Below are 9004 nucleotides of genomic sequence, written 5' to 3' on the forward strand. Positions count from 1 at the left end.
TTCCATGAATTATTATAAAAAAAGTGTAAATAAAACATGAATTCTAGAACCTACATTTTGTTTCGAGCAAACTAGCTCCCAAAATCGACTGTTAAACTTTACATAACCGTGGAGTCCATAGATACAAACCATAGATTAAGGGTCCATAGACAAAGGGTTGGGTGTCGCCAATAGCGAGGCGTTAAATGGTAAAAAAATCTTTAGAACCGACGACACAGATAAATGTTGTAATTGAAACGAGCAAAACGGCCATTTTGCACGTATTAGACCGTTTGCACAGCTGTGCAGTCCAAGGATATCGATTTTGGCTAGCTAGATCTTTTAAAGGCCGACGTATTTCTTGGTTACGCGATAACGTATTAAAACAACAATTGGTGGATAGGAAAATTCGCGCTTCAAACATAAATAAATAGTAATTATCATCATCAGCTCATTTAGTCTCCGCTGTAGGAGGATGACCCCCTTCAATTGGCCATAAGGCATATGGAGAATTTGCGCAGCGTGCTATGGAGAGGGCTATGCTCGGTGTTTCTTTACGAGATCGAATCAGAAATAAGGAGATCCGTAAACGAACTGAAGTCGCTGACATAGCCCGACGGATTAGCAAGCTGAAGTGGCAATGGGCAGGGCACATAGTACTCAGAACTGACGGCCGATGGGACAGCAAGGTTCTGGAGTGGAGTCCGCGTACCGGAAAACGCAGCGTGGGACGTCCACCCACAAGGTGGACCGACGACCTGATAAAGGTAGCAGGAAGGCGCTGGATGCAGGCCGCTACCAACCGTGCGATGAGGAAGTCATTGGGGAAGGCCTATGTTCAGCAGTGGACGTCCTGTGGCTGAAATGATGATGATGATGATGGAGAATTTGGTACACACTCTCCACGCTGGTCAGGTCGGTTGGGGAGGTAAAAAAGAGTTACCTACTTCTGTTTTTTAAACTGTTTTCTGTCAAAAAGAGCAAAAGATGCAAAATTCTGCGGTTGAAAGAAGTAACCGAAAATTGGACTCGATGGCATTAATTGGGTAGGCGTGCATTCGTTTTATAACGAAGTGTTTAGTAAGCAGGAACTTACTTTTCAAACGATCGATTTTCATTGACAAACGTCAAATAAAGCAATGTCAATCGCACTGATGATTGTCATGGTACCTACTAAGTAATGTTCTTTACGTAATTACTATTAATTTTAGGAATTGAGAGAGAAATAAGCCGCATATTTATTGAAAACCTAATATTTTTCTCTAATAAGGAACATAAAATATCAAAAAAGAATATTTCGACGAAACAGTTTAGAACTTGGGCCATACGACACGGTGCTTTTCACGAACTGAACGCTCGTGGGGATTTGTTCTGCGGCTCACGTGTAATGGTTTTATTCGCGCCATAGACAAGGGTGCCATTGACTAGTCGTCCATAGACAAAATAGAATAGGTGGATGACGTGTGTGTTAAGTTTTCATGAAAACTTAAAATGAGGAAAATATTTTTTTTTGTTGGATATTTAATTTGATCTGAAAGTTGAATATTGGCTAAGTTAGGATTTGCAGTTATTTTTTGAAGAATATTTCCCTAACTTTAATTTTTTCAGAACAAATAAATAGCGATGTGCTCATACAGTTAATTTTAGAAAATACACGTTCATTAGTGAACCGTATATTTTATCATTTTAAATACGCGCCCATATCGGGTCTAAGTAGGATTTAAAATAACAAATATTAGATACACTCCAGGCTATGACATTGTGATACAGTTATCGCGTTTTTTAGTCATTTATTTTTATCTGAGTCCTAGGCCAGTTATCTTATCGCTGAAACCTAGTGTGGAGTAATGAAATAATCAATCATGTTTGTGACAATTTTTGGGTCCCAATATTTGACGGTTTTTTGAGATTTTTTCGTAAAATCTACCAACTTGTCCCCTTGGATTCGTTCACTTGTACTAGTAGAGCTGATGGCCGTTAAGGCAGAAAAGTTCTCGAGTGGCTACCACGGGCCTGAAGACGTACCGTGGACAGGCCTCCTACTAGGTGAACCGACGATCTGGTGAAGATCGCTGGAAGAACCTGGATGCGGGAAGCGCAGGACCGGTCGTTATGAAAATCTTTGGGGAAAGCCTTTGTCCAGCAGTGGACGTCATTTGGCCGAAACGAACGAACGAATATAATATGACCTCCAAGAAGTAATAGGAAGGCGCTGGATGCAGGCCGCTACCAAACGGGCGATGTGGAAAATCATTTGGGGAGGCCTATGTTCAGCAGTGGAAGTCCGCTAGACGCATGCGGAACCATGTTACCTTATGAAATGGTAAAGAAATTATTCAAATTGGTGATGTGGTTCCGAGATTACCTGTCACAAATAAAACTTACAAAAACTGCTCTCTCTCTTTTATTACACAAGTAATAAATGATAACATTTTATGAATGTTAGCTATCTCTGGAATGTCTAGCCAAATAGATAGATTACTCATCCTTTTTATCTATCTTTTATTGCTGCTGGACCATTTTTATTAAAATTGGCGGCTAAGCTATCATCATCATCATCATCAGTACAGTCACAGGAGGTACACTTTTTAACATATGCCTTCTACAATGATTTCCACATCGCCCGGTTGGTAGCGGCCTGCATCCAGCGCCTTCTTGCTAACTTTAAAAAAAATCAAAATCAAAAATGAGGGTTAGCTACACATTCATGCTATGCTATGCTATGCGAGAATGACAGATCTGGGGGCACGGCAGTGCCCCCACCAAGTCGAGCAAAAAAGCGGCACGGCCGTACCATCCTTTTCTCGAAGCAATTCAGGCCATTTTCGACCGCCTGTAACTTCGTTGTGGATTAAACTAGAAGGCTGAATTTTCATTAGCTATGCAGGCATTGTAAAGACACGGTATATTTAAAATTTCATTCAATTTGAACCAGTAGTTTAAGAATTATAACGGGTCAAAGTTACTTAATTTTGTCACTCACTGACTGACTCACNAAGTTTTTAAGCAGAAGTACTTTGTAGTTGGTGTTGTTATTTGTAACTTTATACCGTAATGTCATCAAAGAGAGTGTTTGGCATCTTTGGCATCCCCCCCTCCATGTCCTTGCCATGATCACAAATTATTGTGTTTCTACTAAATTTCTTTTAAATCGGTTCAACGATTCTTGAAATAACACCATTTTATAAAATAATTGGTCACATCATCATAACGTGATCAATTTTACGATTTGGCCACGTATAAATGCATATTAGTGTTAAATTTCACTTATTACATATTAATCAATAAACTTAAATGAGAAAAATTCAATAAAAATAAAGAAAAGATACCAATTGAAATAATTATAAAATTATTTGTTTTCACCCGGTGTAAACACCCACGGGTGGAATGAAACGGGTTTTTATTGGGTTTTTACCCTCATGTGGGTTTTTACCCGGGTGGAAACCCATCTCTAACCACTGCAACTCCTGTGTAGCCAGGATCTACAGCTTGACCGCCACAAAAACCCAACCAATGAAGGTCAAGTTTGTCCCGGGGGAAAGTTAAACTGTCATTGGACCCGCAACGAAATTAATCAGAAGAACATAGGAGGACTTCGAAATTGAGTTAAGGCATCACTAAAGTTTTGTTTTCGATGTAAACTCGCGGAGATGAACAGGCCTGGTAATACCAACAGCTAACTATGTGGGTTACCATTGTTATTTAAGTGAAATATTTTTTTATAGCCCTTTTTCATAAGTATTTACTAGCCTTCAGGAATATCGACCCTAAAATAACTGAAATAGAACCAAGATGTCTTAATTAAGCATTTATTTATACCTCCGTCATTGTAATCTGAATCCTGAATCGCATCAGTCTATCTAAGCTTTTAAATACTAATGTAAATCCTCTTGCTTTTCATTCGTGAAGGGTCCTATGACAGTTTCAATTTTCCTCTGGGATTAAATTAATCTTAAACTTTTCTAATTCACTAGAAATACTTCCCTCCTTCAGCAGTTTGATTTTTTTCAAGTTATTTATAATAAACAGTCTTGTATGTAATCTAAGTTAGAAATACTTATAACGTGTGACTATTATAATTTCAAGTTTGTAATTTTAATGTCCTTCTTACAAAATTCGTATGGATGGCACGAGATGCGTAGGATTTGTAGGCTGATTAAAATGGCGGCTTTCTTATTTTCTTCACGAATGCAACTATTGTATTATGTCCAGTGCTATTTTTTTTACTCTGTGCCTTAGTCAATTGATATACTTTTTAATCTGTCAAAACGCGATTCTCCCATTAGATTTTGTATGGCATTATGGGCTCCTTGGACTGACAAATTATAGATTACTAGCTGCCCCGGCGAACTTTGTACCGCCTATGTTCATCAAAAATAATGGTGAATGAATTTTTCAATCTCTCCAGTAGTTTCGGAGCCTATTCAATACAAACAAAAAAAAATCTTTTGTCTTGAAAATATTGTTTTAGATTTAGATTAGACATAAGCAAATTTCGCTGCCAATGAAAAACTCGGTTTGATTAGTTTTTTTTATAAAGTGGTTTCTTGGAATAGGTATTGTTTAACTTCCCTGTTCAATGTCACGTTAAGTAATCCACAAATAAATACAAGCACTTAAGTGCTACTTTACTCATCGCGTACCTACCTATTTTTTTCGTCATGATTTCAAACCTTATTAATATGAGCCCAAAGTTCTAAATTTGGTAGGTGATTGTGCTGTATTAACCGGTTACGAAGTTGTAATTACTTGTTATACAATAAATAACGTTAAATACAAGTTTGTATGAACCGGTATGACGGTATAACATAATATTAGACTACCAAGCGGTCACCACAAAATAATATAACAGAAGACAAACTCCATACTAAACGCGCTCGAGCCACGCACACATAGACACCGCTCCTAGCAAGACTGTCTTGGACGAATGCGAGCGCGACGTGGCGCGACAGACGTTCGCCACACGTTCGCTGTGGTTCGCTTGAGTCACGCGCCGGTCAACCGCCTGTGATATTATTTTGTTTTGCGAAATTGACGAAAATGAGTGAACAGAAAAAGTCGTATTATACCTAATTGTTCGGTATTTGGTTGCTTAAACTCATCATTAAATACCGAATTTTTTTCGGTCCAGTTTTCTAGATACATAACTGCTGTCTACAAAATACAAAAAGAAATGAGATCCCATCAAAAACAATACTTGTCAAAAAAACCAAGTCTCGTAAAACGTTAAAGATTTCCTGGCCTGGACTTGGTATTACATGGATCTCACAACTTTTTACCGTAGAACAACTGAGTTGCGAGACTTGGTTTTTTTGACAAGTATTGTTTTTGATGGGTGGACATTGTCCTTGTTACACCTTATATAGCTTAGATGGTAAAAAGAACTAATTATGCTGCCTCTACCAAACAGAAAGCATCCGGAACACACCTTGTGAAAGTGACTGAGTACACATTGAATATTTGGATATAATATGTAATGAAGACATAAAACGCAATTGTATTAATAATGATCTCATGGCCAAGTGCTTGTTTCTGCGCAACAAGTCACTCGCAGAATTTGCAAAAGTAAATTGTGACAATTATTCAAAATAATAATGGAGTCTTTAAATACAGAACTTCATGGTCCGGGACTATTCCCACCTCTCGTTCCCACCACTGCAACTCCTGTGTAGCCAGGAACTACAACTTGACCGCCATAAAAACCCAACCAATGAAGGTCAAGTTAGTCGCGGGGGAAAGTTAAACTGTCATTGGACCCGCAACGAAATTAATCAGAAGAACATAGGAGAAGTTCGAAATTAGAACTTCATGGACCGCTGTCTTTCGAAATCAGTGTTGGTTAATTCAAATTCAAATAGTTTATTCAGTACATAGGCCCTTACTAGGGCACTTATACACGTCCCAAATATAGCTTGCCCTACCACTCGGGACAACACATGGGCTGGTGCTGAGAAGAAGTGGCGGAAGAAACTCAGTCACCAGCCTCTTTTTCAATAAAATACAGTAATTATAAATTGCTTACATGACACGCAATAAGTGCGTGTTATCATATTGTAATAGCTACCGTGTGGTTTGGAGTAAAATAGGATCACCCTCCCTTCCCGAGGATGGGGAAAAATGCGACAAGTGACTAATATGGTGAGGCCTCCCCGACCCGTCTGGCTAACGTGGGGAGTGTAGACAAAATCCTCCATTTGCCTCTGGTAAATTAAAGATGGCCGTGTTCCTGCAGTGACTTAATGACCTGATGATGATGACGATGTATACAGCGGTGATACCCTCAATTGCTCGTTTGGCATCTTAAATCAAAATCAAAAATATTATATTCAATTTAGACCACTTTTATGAACGTCAGTCCTCCCAGGCGTGAAGCTAAGGCACCATCTTTCTTTAACTTTGAGAAACGTCAATCTGTCAAACTCCATACAAAAATCACCGGTTATTGTTACGGTTAAAATAAGGTGGTGCAACTCAGCCCTACTGTAGAAGTTACGCCCGTATTCACAAATAATGCTTGCTAAGTGAAGCAGCAAATCGAACGCACAGCGTTGAATAGAGCTCTGTGACTGGTTCGTGTTACACCCTGTGCGTCCACGCGTACTGTGAGACCTCATAGAGCATTGATTCCCAAAGTGGGGGGCGCAAAGACCTTTAAAGGGGGGTGTGGGCCATCTGAAAGAAACCTGCGACCGCTGAGAGAATGCATTTCAGACTGCTCGATACGACCAATAAATAATCTTGACTGGAGGAGGGGGGCGCGGAATTTTTGTATGGTCGAAAGGGGGCGCGTCTCAAATAAGTTTGGGAACTAATGTCATAGAGTAATGTTTGTGAATACGTTCGTTAGTCCAAGTCATAAGTGTCTACTAATTTAGTTGATTCGCATAATAGGCTAGTCTAGAACCTACGTGATTTATCTCATGTAGTTTGGCTTGAAAGTGTGTCATATATTGCAAATTAAGTAGTGCATTTATATCAGTAGTTTTAATGACGTGGAAGTTATTAATCAAATTGTTGGTAGGTATTATGCTTCAGATAATAATTATAAAAAATAATAGAGTAGCGAATGTATTTTTTAAATTTGTTACTCACTTTGGGAGTGAGGCACTTGGGCCTATGATATAGGAAAAGTGACCATGAAAACTGAGTAAGTATTTAATACTGAAAATTGATTCATTCAAACCTAATTATTTGGTCCAAACATAGCTAATCAACCAATCTCAGTTTATCTTCGGTTCTTTTTCTCATAATGCTAACAAACTAAACAGTAAAAGCACAAATAGTCACTCGGAAAGTTTTTTTAGTGACGCTACTTCACGTCACTTGTTCTTCCATCTGATGGAATCAGAAAACATGGCAATAAACATCATACTGGCATATTCATCAGTATATTTCCCACCTGCAAGTTCGTTCAGCTTGTTAAGGAGATCCTAAAAATTCCTGGCTGAAAGATTTCAGCCATTTCAGGTCTCTGGATTATTCTATTTGGTAATGGGTACACTGTGACTGACTGTCTTCTTCTCCTTCAATGGGGAAATCCTGGTTTGGAGTCTACCTCCAGGTTTAGGGAGGTTCTTTAATGCCCAAGTGACTAGTTAAATAATTTTTTGGAAAAAATCCGTGGTTGAGGATTCCGGGTGAAGCTCGCCTGATCATCACTTACCATCAGGTGAGATACAGGCCAAGAGCTTCCTCGTTGTGGATAGAAAAAAAAATAGGAATCTTGTTGCTAAGTAGGTTAATTGGCTAAAGGTTATTTAGAAAAAAACTGATTTTCAGCAACAAGCAGATAATATAGTTTACATATTACATAACGATATCGATAAAATTTCCGAGCAAATATCTCGCAATTCGGGTGCATAAACACGATAGAGTGCAGCTGGATTTTGCCGATAGGCGCCCGTGTGTTCAGTATTATCTCNATAATAGTGTCAACCACTCAACTAAATACTACTTCCTTCTCGTGTATTTGTTTGCAAACTATTACTATAATAACGTACTAAATATAAATAAGTACACGTGGATATCTGTTATTGTCTTTCTTGCATAGTATTAAGAGTATCATTTTTCTATCATAACGAAATAAACACAACACATGACAAGACAACCCTGGCGCGACGGCCGAGCGTGCGAGCGAGAGATGTATGCAAAGCGAGGTACATACATGAGTTTACCTTCTGTTATATTTTGTGCGGTCACCATCAAAATAATTATAGCAATCTTTTAATTAAACAGTAGCTTGAACTAGTTTTCTCGAGGTAACATCAAGTTCGACCTTGAAACTTGGGAGTTCCTTGGAAGTTCTATACCAAAATTGAGTAAGTAAGCACTTAAACAATAACTCCAAGCCACAACTTTTCTAAGAAAAACACTTGATTCTGGCCCTAAAAATCCGGTTAATTTGCTGTAAAGTAATTTAAAAACTAAAAAATCACTTTTACACGTCACAGTATTAACCCTACCACTGCTTCGGGGCAATAAAATGGGCCAGTGCTGAGAAGAAGCAGCGCAAGAAACTCAAGTCACTATGTATTGTCAGCCTCTTTTTCAAGGGTTTTCGAAATTAATAAATTCGTCAATTGAGTTCACAAACTAATATGTCATAGTATATTTTCCATACAAAATCAATGGGAGAGTCGCGTTTTGAAAGCACTAAAAAAATGATGTCAATGAGGGCTATCGTTTTAGCGCTCACCAGTTGGCGCCACTATAGAGTAAGGTCCTGTCAATCGCCAGGGGTGCCAACTGTTAAGTATAAAAACGATAGCCCTCATTGACTAACTAGGAGGTCACTACCCTGTTAGCGGTTTTGGCGCGAAAACGTAACCAGGTGTGATTGTTGCGGTCAAATACCTGCCTTGTTCTGCATAAAAAACATCGCATTTACAAGTAGGTATAAATTCTGTGCCAGTAAAAAGCTTTGGCCTAGTTTTAAAATTACACGTTGAATAAAATAAAATGCGATAACTACACCCAGCTTAATTGCGAGCTATTACATTCATTACAGTCCACAATGCACTTACAA

This window comes from Ostrinia furnacalis, unplaced genomic scaffold (genome assembly GCF_004193835.3).
Source record: "Ostrinia furnacalis isolate ACB-3 unplaced genomic scaffold, ASM419383v2 OfSCF5727, whole genome shotgun sequence".
Classification (NCBI taxonomy): Eukaryota; Metazoa; Arthropoda; class Insecta; order Lepidoptera; family Crambidae; genus Ostrinia; species Ostrinia furnacalis.